General features: G+C 43.6%; 3 non-coding genes across 3 annotated transcripts; 1 reads left to right on the forward strand and 2 right to left on the reverse strand.

Annotated features, from left to right (window-relative positions):
- Window positions 1–4,727: 4,727 nt before the first annotated feature.
- On the reverse strand, window positions 4,728–4,801 carry trnan-auu (transfer RNA asparagine (anticodon AUU)). The gene has a single exon. It is a non-coding gene; the product is annotated as a tRNA-Asn (tRNA).
- A 2,800-nt stretch (window positions 4,802–7,601) lies between these two features.
- Window positions 7,602–7,683, reverse strand: trnas-uga (transfer RNA serine (anticodon UGA)). The gene has a single exon. It is a non-coding gene; the product is annotated as a tRNA-Ser (tRNA).
- An 11,487-nt stretch (window positions 7,684–19,170) lies between these two features.
- trnar-acg (transfer RNA arginine (anticodon ACG)) lies at window positions 19,171–19,243 on the forward strand. Its single transcript has one exon. It is a non-coding gene; the product is annotated as a tRNA-Arg (tRNA).
- Window positions 19,244–21,496: the final 2,253 nt, after the last annotated feature.

The raw sequence follows: 21,496 nt of genomic DNA on the forward strand, positions 1-21,496 counted from the left end.
ATGGACTCCGTGAATGCTTTTACTGCTGCCACCCTGATGAAGGCTCATTCAGAGGATGGCTGGCAGGAAATTGGTAAGAAGAAAAAGAAAAAGAAGAAGGTAACTGGTGAGACCGAAGAGAAATGTGTTTTGTAAAGACTGGTTCCACTTTCTTATGTAATATGGCTCTAAACATAATTTCTCTTAACACCAGAGGTATCAATGACAGAGTTAAATGCCAGTGTGTCTTTGATTACCTCCAGCAGAGAGAGGGAGATGTGTTGATGTTGCAGGAGTGTGCTTTAGCCTATCAAGAGAGGTATAAAAGCTTTGAAGATAGGTGGGATAAAGGGCCTTCTGTTTGGTCAGGGGACAATAACAACAGAGCCTCTGGCGTGGCCATTCTTTTCAAAGGATGGGCTTTCAAATTGAAAAGTATTCAGAGGGTCATAGATGGCAGGTTGCTGTGTGTGAATGTGGAATGGGGCACCGTTAACCTGCGGCTAATCAATGTGTATTGTCCTACTGACGTGGGAGGAAGGGTGGAGCTACTCAAGGCACTCTCTCCCCTATTGTTAAGTAACACAGACGTGATAGTGGGAGGGGATTTTAATTGTATCTTAGAGCACACAGACAGGCAGTCTAGCTCTCCGATAAAATTGGATTCCAGCTCACTGGCCCTGCAAAACTTAGTTCAAGACTTTAAACTCTCAGACACATATAGATGTATATATCCCACAACAGCAGGATATACATGGTCAGGGAGGAATAGCAGCTCCAGAATTGACTATTGCTTTGTCTCAGAGAGAGTGAAAGCTGTTGGGGTCACTCTTCAGCCTGTCTTCTTCTCAGATCATCAGGCTTTAGGGTGTAGAGTGGAACTCCAGGGCGGGACTGTCTTTGGCCCAGGCCTCTGGAAACTCAACACAAAGCTGCTAGAGAACGAGGGGGTAGTATCCCGCTACAAGGAGAAACTATCACAGTGGCTGTCCTTGCAGTGTCTGTACGGGTCAGTAGGAGAGTGGTGGGAGGAGGTGAAGATGAGGACAAAGGCCTTTTTCATGGCTGAGGGAAGGAAGGCTGCTGCCAGACGGAGAGGAGTGCTAGCCAGGAAACAGAGGCAGCTGCAGCGTCTCTACACGATGCTGCACAGTGGCTTCGATGTGCTCGAGGATATCACCCTTTTAAAAAAGGATATCCGGAGCATAGCCGTTGAAAGTAGTCGAGGAGTGCTGTTAAGAAGCAGAGTGCAGTTCTTGGAAGAAAATAAGAAGTGTACTCGCTTCTTTTTCAGGAAAGTGGTAGGCTCCAAGTCTGTCATGGAAAGTGTAGTTGATGAGGAGGGACGAGAGAGAACAGAGCCGAGTGCTATCCTCTCCTGCACCGAGGCCTTCTACTCAAGACTGTGCAGCTCTACAGAGTTAAAGGATGAAGAAATTCATTTTTTTACCTCAAAGCTAGAAAACGTTTTGAGTGAAGAAGATAGGGAAGTACTTGAGAGGGATTTGACAGTAGAAGAGCTGAGACAGGCTATGGAGAGCTTACAGAAGGGGAAAACTCCGGGTGCTGACGGGCTCCCTAAAGAATTTTATTGCACCTTTTGGGATCTGCTTCAGGATCCGCTACAGCTCCTATTCGAGGAAAGCTATAAGACAGAATTGCTGCCTGACTCCTTAAGAGAAGGCACTATCTCTCTCTTGTTTAAGAAAGGAGCAAAGAATGACATAAAGAACTGGAGACCCCTCAGCCTGTTAGGCGTGGACACTAAGATCCTGTCCAAAGCCCTTTTCCTGCGCCTACAAAATGTAGTGGCCTCACTGGTAGGGAAAGAACAGACTTGTGGGATAGCAGGACGCCTGATGAGCGACAACCTGGCCTTGTTGAGGGATGTCTGTCTGTACTCTGAGGATCGCTCCCTCCCTCTGTGCATTTTAGGTGTAGACCTAGAAAAGGCCTTTGACCTCCTAAACCGGCAGTACTTTACATCGGTACTTGAGCACATGAAGTTTGGCCCCATCATGAGAAAGTGGATTAACCTGCTGTACACAGGTAGCAACAGCAGAGTAATGGTTAATGGCAATAGATCACGCCCCTTTGAAGTCTGTTCAGGGGTGAGGCAGGGCTGCCCATTATCCCCCTTGTTATTCGTTTTGGCTATGGAGCCCTTAGCCTGTGCCTTGCGCCAGGATCAGGCCATTAATGGGATACCAGTGCCTGGAAGTGGGGGAGGAGAGGTAAAGACATCTCTATACATGGATGACGTCACCCTACTCCTCTCTGACAATGCCTCAATTAGCAGAGCTCTGCAGTGCTGTGATCGGTTCTCTTTGGCTTCCTCTGCAAAAATTAACACATCTAAGAGTGAGATTTTTTATCAGAACTGGAGGGAGCCAAAAGAAGGACATGATCTCAGGCTGCAAGAGAAGATAATTAATTTACAGGTGCCATTCCCCGGCATTGTGGCCATTGTCGGTGCTCACACGCGATAAGATAAGGCGGAGGAGAGCGGGGCATGCCCAGCGCCAGACATTCAAGGAGGGGGCAGTGTGAGGTGAGGTGAGGTGAGGTGAGGTGCGACACGCCGGAGCCCCGACGCAGCTAATGCAGAGCAACTGTTGGACTGGCATCGAAAGGACGTGTGCGCACGGAGCGAGCCTTCCCTGCGGCGGAGCGCGGGAACTTTCTCCCACCTCCCGCTGCAGGAGTTGTGTGCGCTGCAGCGGTGCCGAGAGAAAAGCACAGAAGGCAGCAGGCTCTGGAGAGCAGGTAAGAGACGGAGCCTTGTGGGCAGGTGAGCAGGCCCGTTTTTTGGAAATTGCTGAAAAGGTTTGTTCGGTGTGTGGCAGGCGCACGTCGCGAGCTTGCGTGGCGATCTGCCGGTCTGGAGTTATGCAAATGAGGCCGAATTGCATCCCGGGACATGCTGCGAATGCGCAATGCCGACTGCAGATGTGTAGGAAACGGCGCGCTCGTTTTCTCGTTTTGCCCACACTTTTGAGTGTTAGTGTGGCGTGTGAGTGTGCGAAAGAGTGGGCCCAGCAGGAGGCGGTGGCGTGCGGGGCGAGGAGGTGGCCTAGGCTGCGCAATTTGTGCTGTGGGTGCGGGCCTCTTGCAACTTGGTTTATTTGGTTTATTTATGGTTCGCATAAATAAAACCGGAAAAGAGGAATTTATTCTGCTTCCTGTGCGTGCAGTAGTTACAAAGTTGAACGTCTTTACACGATCTGCTGCAGTTTTCAGTGGGCGGGCTTTGTCAGATGGCTTTTAAAAACGCACTGTGTTTCGGCTCGGGAAACATCATGAGAAGTGTCCTGCATGTTTTCAGTGTATAGCTGTCTTTTAACGCATACAGAATTCATTCAAAATCATTGATTTCTCCAATTAACAAGGGTCCCTTAAAGGATGAGTCAAAGTAACGTCTAATCGGATTAGTTTCCTTTGAGCTGGTTCAGAGTTTGCTCAAGAGTTTACCTTTCACAGATGCGCAAAGAAGAATGTTGGGGGTGCATGCTTCAAGGCGCCTTACAGCTGTAGGGAGTGATTTGAGACGATTCGTGGCGTGTGCTCGTTCCCATATACCGTACGCCCCGGGGTGCAGTGCCAGGATGACGTACAATACTGCTTGGGCACGTAACGGCATTATATGCAAGTGCGGGACGTGAGGGTTTTCGTTTGTTCTTTTTGTTTTGCTCTGCTTTGCTTTGTTCCGTGGTCAAGAGGCGTAAGGTAAGTTGTAATCCAGGGAGTACACTGGTGGCAAACAGTCCAAGGTGAGAGGTGAGGTCCAAAGTCGAAAAGGCAGAAGGGGAGTCCAATATCCAGAATAAAAGAAGTAATGGAAAAAACGCCAGGTAGAGCTCTCAAGGAGTAGACTCAATACCAGCGGGAAGCAGGTAAAGATGGTAAAAATAGCACTGCGTACCGCACGGTGGAGTGTGTGCAGGTGGGTTAACTCGTGCGGCGGCGTTTGTTAATAATCACCCGCTGCTGGTGCTGATTAGATTGCTTAAGAGTTGGTCTTAACTGCCTGGCGGTCATGACAAGCTCCTCTTTAAGCTGTGGTTTAGTTTTGCATTCATGTGTTTCTAGAGCAGTTATTTATGGGGGTGGGTGGGTCTTTCACAGAGGCTCAGGACAAATCCCCTGCATGAAAGTCTACTGTGTGCGTTCAAACAGTCACAGGTCAAGAGCCAGGCAGGAGGACAATGGACAGAAGAAGCAACAAACTAAAAATAAAAGAACGAATATGAAAAAGCCACCATCTTTTTCTTTTTGACATTTTCCGACTTTCATGCAAGCCAGGACAAAGTTGCTCGTAGCTACTTGTGGATTCAAATACTCTATCGAGTGCTTTGATGAGTTTTTGCAATTTGATTGTCGTCCTGTCAGCCTGTTTCTGTTTTTTTTTTTCAATCTAGGGATGGAAAGTATGAGGGAAATGATGGAGCAATCAATAACCGCTCCGGAAAAATGGCAGAAAGAAATGGTCCGTCACTAAGGACATTTGTGAAGCAGAGGAGTGACATCACCACAAAGGCGACACATTCTGCTGATGGTTTTGGTGAATAATGATTGAGGCGCGTTAAGAGAAAGGTAGCTGTGTCAGCATGCGTAGGCTGCAAAGGATCAAGCAAAGGTTTGCTCCATGCTGAAAAGAGAAGAAAAGAAGCACAACGTTTCGACTGTGGAGCCTTCTGCGCCATTTTCTTTAGCGGTGATGATGTTTACATTGGAAAAACTGAGACATGCGTCCCTGGGTGGGCTTGAACCACCAACCTTCCGGTTAATAGCCGAATGCGCTAACCGATTGCACCACAGAGACTGACGGCCGCTTGAGCTCCCTACATTTGCAGGTTTATGGTCAAAGAAAACAATCACTTGCACTTCTTGCAGCCGGCAATCTTTTTCCACTGACAACCAAGAAATGGATTTCATCTTTCACAAGCTGTATGGATTTCTTCAAAAACAAGTTATTCCAGAAAGGAAATGAATTCTTGCATTAAACTGAACCAAGCTGTACATGTTTGTCTGAAATGAGACATTCGGCACAACAAGACACGGAGAGAGGCACCGCTGGTATTCAGACCCAGGATCGCCTGCTTACTAGGCAGGCACTTTAAGCCACTAGGGAACAGCGCCAGCAGAGCACCGCCCTTTTACAGACACTTGGACACATCTGTGTTCGGTGTGCACTTAACCTGCTCTCTGAGCCCGTTGCCTCCGTCCCATTTAATAGCAGAACTGACGCCAAGAGAAATGATGAGAAATGGCATTTATCGGGCACTTTTCATGTCCAAGGAGCTCAATGCCCTTGACACCTCCCATTCTTTGGCGACACCATTTTTTCTTTTAATTTCTATACTTATTGATAGAATAAAAACGATATGTCATGTACTGTAAGGGAAATGTCTCTTTTCATGGGGAAAGCTAGCACCAGCAAATGTTGTGTTTAGAAGAAGTGATTTAACATGACACGTGACCTAATTTACCGGAGCAAAAGCTCACCCAGCAAGCCCTGCTTTACTTCTACAGGAGAGAAGTACTGTAGAGTCTGCAAGATGTTCAGCTGGGTAGCTACGTCAGCATGCCTCGGCTGCAAAGGAACAAGTAATAGGTTTATTGCATGCTGAAAAGAGAAGAACGGAAACACAGTGTTTCGGCTGTGAGGTCTTCTCACACCTGAAGAAGCCTCACACCTGTAAAAGGCTCCATGGTTTTCTTTCTTCTCTTTTCAACATGGAATACACCTATTGTCTGCAAGATGTGACAATTTCATGGTGTTTTGGAAGAAAACCTTTTTTCTTTGAATTCAAAATCAATCGGAATTTCAGCACGACACATCAACACTTTTTCTTTTTTAAGGAGATGATATTTTAAACCTGATAAAAATAGTAGGAAACACAAGTTTCTTGCTGTGAAAATTTAGATGGGGAAGTGTACTACTAGTAGCAGTGTAGAGCTCTCTGTGGTGGAGTGCAAGCACATGTTCTATGGGCCAGTGGCGTAATGGATAATGCATCTGACTTCGGATCAGAAGATTGTAGATTCGAATCCTGCTTGGCTCGTGTGGCTTTTAAACCTCTCAGGTTCCTCGGTAACAGGTTGCTGTCATGTATATGAACTATAGAAAAGCATTTGCCACAACCCGTAAATTAGCACGCAAGTGCGGGCTAGTTAACACAGAACTGTATGGAGATCATCTCCAGCTCCGAGCTCAATTGCAATGAAAAAACATGCAGAACAGAACTGGAGAGCAGCTGAATTTGTGCTCGGTAGGGTGGGGAGGACTCAGCATTGCTATTGTTCTAATTGGCATAAACTGCAGGGAATCTGAATCAGAACATGTCAGTTAGTTCGATCATTGCGTCAATATGTAGGCCACGTTAATATAGAATTATTAGTTTGTCTGTCTCGTCTTTGTATATAGCTGAATGTCCCTGACAATTTCATGTTAGTTTTTAAGAACGACATTGGTGCTAATATATACATATATAGCATATAAGGAACACGTAAAAGTTTAGTCCATGCTGAAAAGATAAGAAAACCGCCACAACGTTTCATCTTGGAATAAATCTTTACTTGTTGTTTTGCAGCCTACCCATTCTGACCTAACTCCTCCCTTGAAATTCCCTAACAGATAAGGGTACGTAACGGCTCATGCGATGCTCAGTTGCAATTTGTCCCAAAACAAACAAGAACAGCAGCTGAGGGTTTGAGTTTGAACATGCACTGTATTAAAGCAGCTTTTATTTCCATTGATAAATGCTAGATATTCCTACAGAGATTCTCCAGGTGTGTAAGCGATTCCTGTTTCTGTTTCTATTTCTGTTTCATATATATAAACAGTATATATATATATGTTACATGTGTCTCTGCAATAGTATAAATGTGTTATACACTATCAGGGGCTGCTTTTTTGTGCACCTCATCTACAACAAGGGATTTTTTTTCATTTATGTTTGTGGACCTTCACCATTTGAGGAAGTGAGTTAGATAAGAAAGTTACAGGTATGGTGAGCAATGACTGACAAAGGCACGTACTGCGTATTCCTTACAGAAGTGTAAGCAATTTGTTCTAAAAAACACCGGCTAAAGTCCAACATCGTTAGCAATCTTATTACTTAAACAGAATTAACATCAATAAACTGTAAGGTGCTGGTACATGCGAGTAGATTTGATCTTCTATTAAACAAAAATGCAATTACAGCTCTAAAAGGTCAACCTAGACTTCTGTAACAGATCAGTTCAGATCATCGCTGTTCCTCTGACCTTGTGAGTCTTTGGAATTTTAAAATTGTATTTTGCTTGCCTTTCATGTGGTCTGTGTACAAGTCACTGTGGCGTATGCGGTCCTACACAGCCTTGCTATAGATGTGACGAGCCTCCGCTATGTTGCAATGGAGAACAGGTTCAGTAGGGAGCTGCCGAGAAAATTCAGCTGGAAAGCTCGTTGCAGAAAAGCATCGGTATCTGTGTCCAGCTGCAAAGCGTCCTTCGTGGGTGCTGAAGAATCGATTTCACAGGCTGCGGGTCCAGACGATTTAGAGTGTTAAAGGTCCCAGCGAAAACGAAACGGCGCTGGTCCTTTTACACGCACGCACGCAACCAAATGCAAAGGACGCCGTAGTCGGCAGGATTTGAACCTGCGCGGGGAGACCCCAACGGATTTCAAGTCCGTCACCTTAACCACTCGGCCACGACTACAGCGAGCGCCACGGCCGCTGCCTTCTTGCTACAATCGAACAGGGAGTGCGAGGCGGCGGCGGCGGCGGAGGCAACTTTTTTCAAGTTCGCTCTCCGTTTAAGAAACCTTTTACGCCATACGTGCAAGCACACACACACACACCTCAGAGGACTTAAGGGTGGCTTCAAGTTGGAATGATAAAGTCTCCCCGTTCGGACATGAAAACAGAACGTTCTTAGACAGAAAGCAATCAACAACGGAGACATGTGGACGACGATTTTAGTCACTGCACTTTGAATAGCATTTTTACTCCAGTTACAGGAGATGCACCAATGGCCCTTGACCTACGCTCTTACCAATGCCTTGAACATTCAAACAAAACAGCCCTAAAGTCCTGCGGTTTAATATAACGCTGTTACGTGTCGAGGCAGTATTTGACTCCGTCCTACCGTTGAGACACGGGGCGTACAGATGCAGCTATTCAAAACAAGCGGGCGATACCACATTATTTTGCGGTGCGCTTTACGCAGTCTACCACGAGTTACCGTAAATTCTCCTATAAAACCGCAATTAAAATAATAGTATCCGGAATTTCTGCAAGGTGGAGCTAATAAAGCTCAACCTCTCATGTTTGAGCTGTCGCCATCAAAGTCTTTAACGAAGATATTACTAATAGTATTAATAATGAATGACCTTGGACAAGCTGTAAACTCAAAGTAGTGCCCTGGTCCACATTCTTTTTTTCATTGACCGTCTTTGTAAAAGTAACACCACAGCATTTCGCAATCACGCATTTGTTTCCAATCATGCAAAGTACAGTAATTTTTGAGAATCTCCGATTCACCATGCCTTTCACATGCTCATAAAAGAGATTGATTTAGGAACATAAACATATTACTGTATGCAAACTGTACTGTATACAGTATGTATATGTACATGTATATTTAATGTCTTTACTGTGCCCGTTTAAGCATTGAATATTTATATGGAATTTTACCACTGAAGGGAAATCTTAGTACCTGAGCATAAAAAGAATAGGAGCATACTGTAACACGTGTGAAGGCCATAAACGATATTAATTTTGGAACTTAAACATACAGTATATGGCTGGTCTCGGTACTTTAAAGAAAACATACACACCAGTATTCCATTTCTCCCTAAACATTTTAAGCATCGAAGTCTTTAACTAACGTGATACTGGAGTCAACAAGCTCCGGTACAAGAATTTGATTAAAAGGGAATATAATATGGAATCGCGTATTTAAAGAAATTAATAACGATATAATTATACTCATGTACCGCAACACAAGAATTGTTACATAATGTTTCGTAGGGCTTTTTCGACACTGTTTGTGTGACCTTGCTGGTGGTGCTGTGGGTTAGCTTCCTGACTCCTACATCACATGTTGTGTGTTTGAATCCTGCTGGAGCCGTTACTTTTTTTTTTTAATAAACATTTTTTAAAAAAAATACAATGTTTCCCTGGCTCAGAGATTAAATAAAACTTCACTCGCACCAAACAAATTTATATTTCTAATTATCATAACATGATCAAATTTAAGTCATTTTAATAACAATGAATAGTCACCTAGGCGTTACAATATAAACATTTATATTGATTTAAAACCCATAAATAAAGCTGATACTGTTTAGACTTTTAATTATTTAAAACTGTATTACAGCAGCACAATGCACAATGCAACGTAATAATAATAATAATAATAATAATAATCATAATAATAATAATCATAATAATAATTGCTTACATTTATATAGCGCTTTTCTGGACACTCCACTCAAAGTGCTTTACAGGCAATGGGGACTCCCCACCAATGTGCAGCATCCACACATAAATCGCTATCTTTGTCTTCCGTGTAATAATGTTCACCTCTCTGTCCAGCAATTTAACAATAGTAATAATAATGAACTTTATTGTATATGGCGCCTTAAAAGCTGGCTCCTCAAAGCGCTTTACAGGATAAAAACAATAACAACAATACTGTTAGGCTGGGCAAACGATTTTTTTTTAAAGAAATACAAAATGAGATATAATGATGTGTTCCGGCTTAGACATTAATGAAGAGCATAACACGTGGGTGGCCAGCGGGAGTGCTGGCTGTGACGGATTAAACCGGTTTCACAGGTATTTTCACAGTAGAAGGGGACCAGATTTCCAGCGAAAGACACCTTCCCCCCTCAAAAACCAAGGAAGTACAGTACTTACTAGTTAAGAAAGCCAGGCTCCTCAACGAAATCGCTTTAACATGCTAATGCGATGGTGTTACAGTCCGGGCGTGGCAAGCTTCTAATGTCAACCCGACTATGGCGAATGGAACCCTTCTTTTATTGGAAGAAAATGAACATATTCTAGTCCTAAATGAATTAATAGCAAACATGGTTTACATAAAAGACATTTTTCCAAGAAAGTTTAGCCTTTGTCACTAATGAAACCACTAAATAAAGACATAAATAAAGAAATCCCCTGGAGCAACATTCACAGGTTAGACAGGAGGTTCAGCTGGACGCTGAGACTACTGCGCTGTGGACACACCTGATCCCAGATGCCGATTCCCTCTGCTGTGACCCAGGGAACCTGCAGTCAGGTAACATTATTTCTCACAACTACCAGGTAGTGAGTGAGATTGACCTGATTGTTCCTGCCTCAACGGCAGGGTTGCCAATACACCCAGTCCCCCAGAAGGGACAGGGAATGAAAGCCGAGCCGGTTTTCTTACAGCCACCAGCTCAGTTTGTCAGTCTGAGTCTGACCAACAGTGGTTCAGCACCAACCACTGGAGCTGGATGGGCAAGCCACCTGACTGTTAGTGCAGAACATGGAAAAGGGGGGTGTCAGAATCCCCGCCTGCACTGACATGGGCCTGGTGGGTGATGGTGAGTTCAAAGACAGTGAACTAGCTATCCCAGTGCTGGGGCAGCTCCCTGAACCCCTAGAGAGGGAAGGGGGGAGCGAGCAGGTGTCCTACACCCACGCCCAGCGAACGATTGTAAACATGCCGATAGAGGGATTCCTCAATCAGGAAGTGTGCAGGGTGGACCTGAACAGTGAGAATGGAGTAACAATCCCAGATCCCTCAGGTGCTCCAGATGACCACTAAGCCAAGGGTCAGGCATGCTCCACCGCTGCACCACCCCCTGCAGGGTTCCTAGAGCACAGGCATGAACAAATCGAAAAAGCAGATGTCCTGGAAATGGAGGAGCAGCATCAGCAGCTGCGTCAGATCTCCTCAGATTTCCAGGATGTTGGTGCCCAAGATGCCACATGGCATACTGAGAAAGAGACCATGTACATGCTGCGCCAACTTAGAAAGGCAACAGTCACTCAGAAGGAGATGACTGGGATCAGCCACCCGAAAAGACTTTTGGGAGGACTGATTGCTGCCGCCACTGTTGTGTGTTTGCTATTTCTGATAGGTTTGCGTGCTACTGGCCCCAAGGAGGCCATAGTACAGCATGGTAACTTGACACTGTACGGTCTGGAACCAGACAACATAAGACCAAACTTGAGGTCGTGGATGCCTTCAGGTGCCACACTATTGAATTGGATAGAAATCCAAGAAACAGTAAGCCCTCAGGAGGTACAGGTAGTTAGTTTGCTTTAATGGAACAAACCTCCAAACCACCCTGGCAGGTGCCCAACACAGGTGTCATGGTTCATCAGGGGGGCTGGGAACAGGAACCGGTGTTATTGTAACACTGCTGCTGGGAAGCTGGATCATGGCTGACAATGTACTCTGAATGCAGTACTCTTACATCAAGATGTACTCCGGGTAGCACAAATGAGTCAAAGTTAGCATTTCAAAAGAAAGGAAGTTACTTCTTCCCCAAATATCTGCCTACAGAGGTATCAGATACTGACAGTGAACTTCCTGATTTGTAATGCCTAGACTGAGATGATGTCTCCTACCGTGTTTATACATACTCCAGATGTTTTTCATCCTGTTTGTTCCCAATGCTGGTTCCGGTATGAATTCTCGAGGAGAAATGTGGACATTTAAGGTTAATGTTCTAATGACAGGGGACATCACTTAACTCTGTTTTGTTTTGAAGGCAACAACGTCTCAGGACCTCGTGACCTTCAAAAAGGGGGGATATGTAGAGGCAATGCTTGTTAATAAGACAGAAATAAGTGTTGCTGTGCTTTCCCAAATGAGGCCCCATCTCTCTCTTCATCTCTGTGGTGCAGCCACAGAGAAACTATTCATGCAGGCTGATTTAAAGATGTTTTCTTTTGATAAGGGACAGCTCCCAAATGGGGATGCACTTAGCTAAGCCTGGCTATCATGATCAATGGTCATCCATTGGCGCCTATCTGTCTAGGGAGTGCCAGATGGACATCTGGATTGCATTCCTAGGTGTCAGGAGTAAGTGACTCATATCTCACCTTGATCAACCAGTCAGGGACTGGTAGGGCAATGTAACCCATGTGGGACTCTGATGCCCATTAAACTTTCAGCCAATGACAAGCCAAAGTTCCTCCAGGTAAAAACAGGCAACAGAGAGCCTGGAGAACTTGAACTTGAACTTGAACTTTATTGCCATATGTAACCGGTACTGGTACAATGGAATTCTTACTTACAGAAAGTCTCTCGATTGTAAAACAAGTGTAAAAAACAAAACAAAGTGCAACCAGTGCATCAAGACAATGTACAAACAAACAATAGACAATGTGCAGGAGAACTAGTAGGACTATTCCAGTAGGAGAATTCTAAGGAGAATTCCAGGGGTGCAAGACAATTCCATGGCAGGACGGCCCAGGAGCAGAAATGTACCAATTTAATTCCTAAGAGTTATGTACTTGTTTTGAGTATCCAATGTAGAAGTTATAACCAAGTTCATTTACAAAACGGTCTAAATGAATGATATACTGAACATATGTCCTCTTGATATATGTAACTCTTTGTAACTGACTGAATATATACCTTTTGTATTCTGATAAACCTCTTGATAAGATCTGTTTGGTTTACATGCATATTCTATGTATTAATAAATGTATCCTCGTGTATTAGTACCTATGTGTGTGCGTTGTTTGAGTTATATCGCATGGTTGGATTCTAAGGCCATCCAAAGAATCATTTTATGATTTACTGCTACAATTAATAATTGTCCCAGTTAATGCCCAAACCCTACAGAACTGGTGCCTTCAGAGAGCACGCAACAATCTATACAAGTACGATTCTAGAAATGCTGACCAGATTACGTTTTAAGAAGGAACTGTGCCTCAGGTTCCGCCGAGATCTTAACTCGGATGGCAGGATTCAGAGCCCGGAGTGTGGACTGATGGCGCACGGAGGGTCCACATACTGTGGATCCCGCAGTGATCTTCCGCGTGTTCAAACCGCCAGCGTGTGACTCCCCTGTCCCCGTGACCTCATTACTCTGCTCTCGCCTCTGTGCAGCCGAGCCCGACTCATGGTAAAGTGGAAAAAAATATGCCCTCAACGTGAGATTTACTCTGGAGCGAGGATAGATTTTACCTTTTTATCGTTGAACAGGATGTATGTGATGTGGCAACTAGGTTCAATTTTGATTCCTGCGGCGATTCCTGTGTCTACCACTAATGTAAGAGCTATTTCAAGTGTGGTGTGGTGCGGCTTTTCAAATGCTCAACAGGATGACTTCGCATGCACGCGTGCTTTCATGCAGTCGTTTGTGAAACCATGTCTGCTTACGTGCAAACGGGCGTGGTTTCATGTATGCAAAAAACTTTCCTGGGCTTTTCTGAAGCACATAAAATTATTTGGAGATATACATTTGTCTTGTTTTCCTCTTAGGCTCTAGAATTGATAACTTTTTTTTCATTTTTGGCCTTTTTCTTCGTTTTCCAGAAAGTGGTTGCAAGCCCAATATCATGCGAAGAAACATCAGGATTCGGGGATCAGTCAATGGATTTTGTTCAAAGTTGGATTGTTGCTCTCTGTGGACCAAGAGATGTTGTTCTATAATGTTTTTTTTTTCAAATTTAAAAATATCATTTTTTCATGGAGCTTTGAAGGGGATGGATTCACCTTATGATCATTTCTGAAACTGGCAAATGAGTGTCTGCTACAATATGATTGCTACATATCTGCATTTGTTGGTTTTTAAGGAGTAAGAGTGCAAGGGGTTTAAACCTGCGATCCAGTGTGTTGAAGTATTTCACAACACTACCCCTAGCACATCTGGAAATAAATCCTCATAATGATTATTGCCCTGGGGATGTACCAAAAAATCAGTGAGCATATATATATATATATCACTGTGTTGAAGCTAGAGACACAGAATAACTGCAAACACATCCTAAATACAGTGTTCCTGCACCTTTGACCTCATCCAGAATGTATCGTTTTTTTAAAGGGATTGCTGTCAGAATGCACAACTGAATCCCAAACAGAATCTCTAGTCAAATATGATCATTTGTGAAACAGGCAAATGAGTCTCTCAGGTGCCCATTGCTCATTTTCAGACACATTTATGCAATACTTTCACCATGCGTTGAGCAATAGGGATTAAAGATACCAGAGGTAAGGTTTAAAAGTGATTCTGAGGTGCAACACATCAGCGATACAGCTAGGCATCTGAAATGCGGGGTTTGAGAGCCCTTCAGGGAACACCGTACCCTAAAGGTACCAGAAGTCCACTTGTATAAGCATTAAGTCACTGTCACCCCTGTTACAATGTGATTGCTACATATCTTCATTTCTTTGGTTTTGAAAGGAGTAAGAGTGCAGGGGGTCTAAATCTGCGATCCAGTGTGTTGAAGTATTTCACAACACTACCTCTAGCCCGTCTGGAAATAAATCCTCATTCTGATTGTTGCCCTGGGCATGTACCAATAAATCACTGAGCATATATATATATAGCACTGTGTTGAAGCTAGAGACCTGTATGTAATAATATGATGCTAAAATGTTATTTTCAGATATATTAATGTAATAAATGATTGCTTATGCTTTATAAACAAATCTAATTAAAATAAAAGCTTATGTTTTGTATTTATCTTGTACCATAGAACATGATTTTCTTTGTATTTCAATCCCACAAAGTGTCCAAATGACGCACTACATGATATAAGGAAGATTATCACATGCATATCGGTATTATCTTTCTTACGAAAATGCATTCCTTTCATTACCTTTTACTTTTTAAAATGAACTCAAATTGTGTATAATGTAATAATTTAAGTAGAATAGATTCTAATAATATAATGATCCAGTGTGTTGCACTACTTCAATGCTTCACTGCTCTATGCCATCTGGAAATAAATCCTCAGACTGCTTACTGCCCTGGGCATGTACCAATAAATTACAGGAGCACATCTATATATCACTGCGTTGAAGCAGGGGACACACAATCACTGCAAACACATCCTAAATACAGTGTTCCAGCACCTTTGACCTCATCCAGAACGTATCATTTCTTGAAAGGGATTGCTGTCCGAATGCACATCTGAATCCCAAACAGAATCTCTAGTAAAATACGATCATTTGTGAAACAGGTAAATGACTGTCTCAGGGGCCCATTCCTCATTTTCAAGACACATGTATGCAGTACGTACACCATGAATTGAGCAATAGGGATTAAAGACACCACAGGTAAGGTTAGAAGTCATTCTGACTATATTCTAAAATATTGGACTCATATTCTTATGATGGCAGACATGATCCTGCGTGTAAAACCGGGGTTAATGGACATTATATGACTGTCAATTCTGTTTTGTTTTGGAGACTCTTGGCTGCCTATGTGGTACAGTGCAGCGTGAAGGAAACATTTTCCAAAACTGTGTCAGCTCAAAAGTTGTAAGAGAACCTCTCCAGCTGCTTTAACTCTCTTCATTTTTGTCATTTAATTGTCTGTCGGCACTATGTGGCAGTGTTGCATGACAACCCATCTCACCACGGAAAGGGACCTAACAGCTTTGGTAAGAGAGGAGAAATTGACCTGGCCCGTACAGGGCTCGAACCCACAACCTTGGCGTCACTAGCACCACACTCTAACCCACTGAGCTAACCGGCCTCACGACAGTGGTCCTCTCTGTGCTGCAAAAAATCGAACTCAGGGAATTTCTTTTGTCCTCCTTTGAATAGAAAGCTGTGTAATTCAGTGTATGGGCTTTCTCATGCAGTTTTTATGGTTCTTGTAACCCAAATCCTACACTGGCCTGAAGTGCCCCCCCATTTCACAGCATTTTTCAGCTGATTTAAAATGTACCTAAAGGAGGAGCATTATTGAAGACCATCAATTACCAAGAGCTTTTGTCAAAGGTTTTGGTGGTCATTTTTAATGACCACAGAGCGCTGTGACCTCGGTTTTACATCTCATCCAAAGGACGGCACCCTTTTACAACACAGCGTCTCCGTCACTATGCTGGGGCATTGGGACCCGCACAGACCTCAGGGTGAGGGCCCCCCGCCGGCACTGTTACGTCCCAGTGTGTGTTCTGTGTGTTTTTCTGTTATGTCCACACTGCTGACCCTTGATTGTTCTCCCTTCCCCATTGGCCAACCATCACACCACTGTTTCAATATGATGTCATCATTAATTAGCCTTCAGCCAATCAGAACACATTTTATTCACTATATAACATGGAGGCTTTCAGAAAGAAAAGGCCTTTCGTTTGACTTCGGTCCCGTTCGGTTTTGGTTTTCGCTTCGCTTCGCTTCGCTTCTTGTTATTGCTTTGGCTTCGTTTGTTGGTTTGTTTTGCTTTGTGTTTGTGTATTTTCGTATAGCTTCGGCTTTGTTGTTTTGTTGGTTTTACGTTAGTTTCTTTGTACTTTCGTTTGTTTGTGTGTTCATCCTTGATTTGTCTTTACCTTGCCCAAGTGTTACATGTTCAACTTATGTGTTCTTTTGTACCCTGTCCTGTTGATAACTCTTGTTTTTCCTTATTTGTATTCCTGGTTCACTTGTGTTTTTGTGTGAACTTTTGTATATAAGGTTAGTTTAGGTTGTTGGGTACACTTACACACTTAGTTAATTTTGTATTAGTACACTAGTTTAGTACGGGTGAGTGCCATTTGTCTTGTATGGTTTTGGGTAGTCAGTGCAGGTTAACTAGGGTGTTGAAGACGCAGAAGACCGTGTGTTTCTGGTTTTCTTTTGTAGTCAGATTAGCTTTCCCTCACTGTCCTAGCCAGCTCCATTTTGTTTGTTATTTTCTTTTCTTTGGCACCACTCTAGTTCCTTACCCTTATCACGCTTCCTAGTCCCTCACCAAAACCCATCTGCTTCCAAAAGACTTATCCTAAATGTTACACCCCTTTTCCCCTAGACACTTGGGGTTGTAACATTATTGGGGGCTCGTCCGGGATATCAAATTCCCGTCCTAAGGATTTTTTTTTGTGTTGCAGAATTTTGGTGTTGGTACAGGATTTTGATTTGTGGATTGTGTTTTGGCAAGGTACTGTAGTTATGGCTACTTTTGATTTGCGAAAGTTTGTGGAGGAACCTTCCTTTGAGCAGCTGGATAAGTGTAGGAAGGACGAATTGCTCCAAATTGCTGATTACTTCCAGATTCAGGTTTCGACGCAAGTTCTTAAAAGGGACGTCAAGAGAGCTGTGATGGATAGGTTGGTAGAGTTAGAGGTCATTGCATTAACGAGCAGGTACGCCGGTTCTCCTGGGGCTGGTGCTAAACCTGCTATGGTGGTGGAAGAACAGGACGAGGTGCAGGGGGTGGCTGAAGACTTAGTGGAGGCTGAGGTCAAGGCCACCTTGCCTCCCTTTGAACCGTTCTCTCCGGTCTCCGCCGGGTCAAAAAGCGACACTCGCCTGAAAGTTCATTTGGCCCGCTTGCACATGGAGGCGCAGGAAAAAGCCCAAGTGCGCCAGGCAGAATTTGAATTGCGCCTTGCAATTCGTAAGATGGAGATCGAGGCGGAGAAAGAGGTTAAGCTCCGACAGCTTGAGCTAGAAGCACGAAAGAATGCTCCTGCTGTGCAGCCAACCCACTCCGAGGCCTCTAGCATGTCTCCTTTGCAAGATCCACTCTCTACCACCTTTGATGTAAGTAAGCACATTGCTTTAGTTCCTCTGTTTAGGGAGACGGAAGTTGATTCGTACTTTGGTGCATTCGAGCGAATTGCCACATCACTTCGTTGGCCTAAGGAGGTTTGGTCACTGCTTTTGCAGTGTAGATTAGTGGGCAAAGCTCAGGAAGTTTGTTCTACACTTTCTTTAGAAGAAAGTTTGAATTACAATACTGTGAAAGCTGCTATCTTACGGGCTTATGAATTGGTTCCTGAGGCTTATAGACAACGCTTCAGAAATCATCGTAAAGTGTCAGACCAGACATTTGTTGAATTTGCTAGAGAGAAGGGCACTCTCTTTGATAAATGGGTTGTAGCCAGTAAAGTGAGTGACTTTAACTCATTGCGTGAGTTAATGCTCTTAGAGGAATTTAAGAACTGTTTGCCTGAACGCATTGTTGTGTATTTGAATGAGCAAAAAGTAACTACTTTATCGCAAGTCGCTGTTTTGGCAGATGAGTTCGTGCTCACTCATAAGAATGTTTTCATGTCTGTGCGTGCGGAGAAGACTTTGTCTACTCTAAGTTCCCAGTCTCAGTCTCCCCCAGTAAAAACTAGTTCCTCACGTCTTAAAGAGGAGCGTGAATGTTTTTATTGTCACAAGAGAGGTCATATAATTGCAGATTGTTTGGCCCTAAAACATAAGCAGCAGCAACAGCAACATCCTAAGAGTGCTGGGTTTGTTAAGACTGTTTCCCGTTCTGCTATTCCTTTGTCTCGTGAAAACAGTCTCCCTGACCCTAGTTATGATTAGTTATTTTTTTTCACTTTACCGTGAATCGGGCTCGGCTGCACAGAGGAGAGAGGACAGGTGACAGGGGAGTCACACGCTGGCGGTTTGAATACGCGGAAGATCACTGAGGGATCCACAGTATATGGACCCTCCGTGCGCCATCAGTCCACACTCCGGACTCTGAATCCTGCCATCCGAGTTAAGATCTCGGCAGAACCTGAGGCGCAGTTCCTTCTTAAAACGTAATCTGGTGAGCATTTCTAGAATCGTACTTGTATAGATGCAGCCTTTAATGTGTTGCTAGGTTAAAATTGATGACTTCTTGTATTTCAGTAGGCAACTGCCCTCTTGATTTCAGATTGAATTTCTTTATTACAGGGGCGCTTTTATGAAGACAGAGTCATGTTCAGGTACTTTGCTTGATGGAGGAAGCTCATTTCGGACTCTGTGATCTGCTCACCTGGAAAGGTCTGCTGTACTACTATAAGAGAGAAGTAGAGTCTGGAGGAAGGGACAATTTTATGATGCTTTGGAAGATAATGTTTTTTTTTTTCTTTGAAATCGAAATGAATCAGAATATCAGTGCAAAAGACAAACTCTTGGTTTGGTTTAAAGAGATATGGTTTTAAAACAGACAAAATGTAGAAAACAGGTGTTTCTCACTTTTGGAAAAGAATGGACCGGGGGTAATATTTTACTAGTTGCAGTGCTGATCTCACTGGGTTACAGTCCTGCAGTATCACACCAGGGCCAGTGGCGCAATGGATAACGCGTCTGACTACGGATCAGGAGATTGCAGGTTCGACTCCTGCCTGGCTCGGGTTGTTTTTAAAAGCATCGGGCTACTCCCTAAGCAGTCTGTGCTACTTACTGCATTGTAATCGTACCCAGTAAGAGATTTCCTTCATGTAAATGAACTGCACCTGACAGCATTAGAAAAACACCTGGGCTCAGTACGGTGCTGAGAGCTCAGCGTTGCTGTTGTTCTAATTAGCACGCACTGCATCGGCTATGAGCCCGAACTTTTCAAATATTCCGATCAGTTAGTCAACACGTAGTCCACATGAACGGTAGAAATATTCTCGTCTGTCTCTTGTTTGTATAGAACTGAATGTCCCTGACAATGTACTGTTAGTTTTAATTGAAGAACGGCATTTGTGTTCAAATATACCAGACAAGTTACCGGGGTAAAGTTAGCTTGAAGTTCGAAAACGATTTTGGCACGCCTGTAGCGCTTTCACGAAATCTCTTAGAGTTACAAAAACACTTGCTTTGTGTATAAAATACATTGTGGATGCTTTCTCAGCCTTTACTTTTTCGTTTTTATGACATTTTTTTGACCAAGCACAGATATGCTTTTGTCCATATCTCCGCAATGGAAGCACAGAACGCCTTCAAACCAAAAGCATTTTAAAGACCACGACTTGTGGATATTTCCACAGCCTTTACATCAATCTATCGGTGAGCTAATTATCTTTTTTTAAACCTCCGGTTTTTCATCGATGCGTAATTACGCACGAACTGGAACCCGGGGGACCGCTGTGTGCACACGTTCACAAAGCGAGAAATACTGTTCAATACGGCTTCATGCGAAAAACCCGTATACTGTATGACCATAGGAAGCAGAACAGCGCGGTCTCCCATTACCCAGACTGTAAGCACGGGAATAAAGCTTTGTTTGATTTCTGAAACCCTTCCTTTACGTCCTGTTTTCATTCAGGTAAGGGTCAACTATATTCACAATACTACTGACAGCAGGAAGATTAAAATATTCTTTACTCAGCAGCTTATTAAAAACAGCTCCCATGATGTTCAAACCGATTTTTTACACAGAACACTGACACAGCTTTGTGTTCTGAATCTCTTTTTCTCTTGCTTTTATTTAATGTGGCACAATGCACTGGTTCACAAACCAATAGCATTTAAACCACAGCACCCACAATGCTGCAGGTAAGTGTTTTGCACACTAAGCAGGTCATCTGACTATTCCCAGCTTTGTTTTGGGTTATGGAACCTTTATTTTTTTATGATTTTCTGAAGATAACACTACAGGTGGGATGGGTGGGTTGTCTTCATGGCTCAATAGCATTTCAAATACAGCACCCACACTGCTGAAACCAAGTGTTTTACACACCAGACAGGCCCCCGAACCTCATACAACCTTGCTGTGGCTGTGGCCCCTTTCTTTAATTTTTTTATGATTTTCTGAAGATAACACTACAGGTAATACACTGGGACAGGTGGGTCGTCTTCATGGCTCAATAGCATTTCAAATACAGCACCCACTCTGCTGAAACCAAGTGTTTTACACACCAGACAGGCCCCCAAACCTCATACAACCTTACTGTGGCTGTGGCCCCTTTCTTTATTTTGTAATGATTTTCTGAAGATAACACTACAGGTAATACACTGGGACGGGTGGGTCGTCTTCATGGCTCAATTGCATTTCAAATACAGCACCCACTCTGCTGAAACCAAGTGTTTTACACACCAGACAGGCCCCCAAACCTCATACAACCTTACTGTGGCTGTGGCCCCTTTCTTTATTTTGTAATGATTTTCTGAAGATAACACTACAGGTAATACACTGGGACGGGTGGGTCGTCTTCATGGCTCAATAGCATTTCAAATACAACAGCCACACTGCTGAAACCAGGTGTTTTACACACCAGACAGCCCCCAGAACCTTATACAACCTTGCTGTGGTTGTGGCCCCTTTCTTTATTTTTTTATGAGTTTTTCAATATGGCACCATTAGACAGGCGGTACATGGGGATAGTACATCGTGCTCTTCACGAGTCAATAGCTCTTCAAGCACAACAGCCACAGTGCTGCAACCAGGTGTTTTACACACCAGACAGCTCCCCTAACCTTATACAACCTCGCTTTGAGTTGTTTAACATTTCTTTCAAATCACTTGGGTTCATCAATCATTTGATCATTTTTCAGCGTGGAATAAACCTATTACTTGTTCCTTGGAGATTACCATCTGCTGATAAGATATGATCGCTATATTGACCATATACAATTTCTTGCATAAGGAATTCATATTTTGCATACACCGATCCCCCCG

Source organism: Lepisosteus platostomus, unplaced genomic scaffold (assembly GCF_059453375.1).
Source record: "Lepisosteus platostomus isolate fLepPlt1 unplaced genomic scaffold, fLepPlt1.hap1 Scaffold_72_H1, whole genome shotgun sequence".
NCBI lineage: Eukaryota > Metazoa > Chordata > Actinopteri > Semionotiformes > Lepisosteidae > Lepisosteus > Lepisosteus platostomus.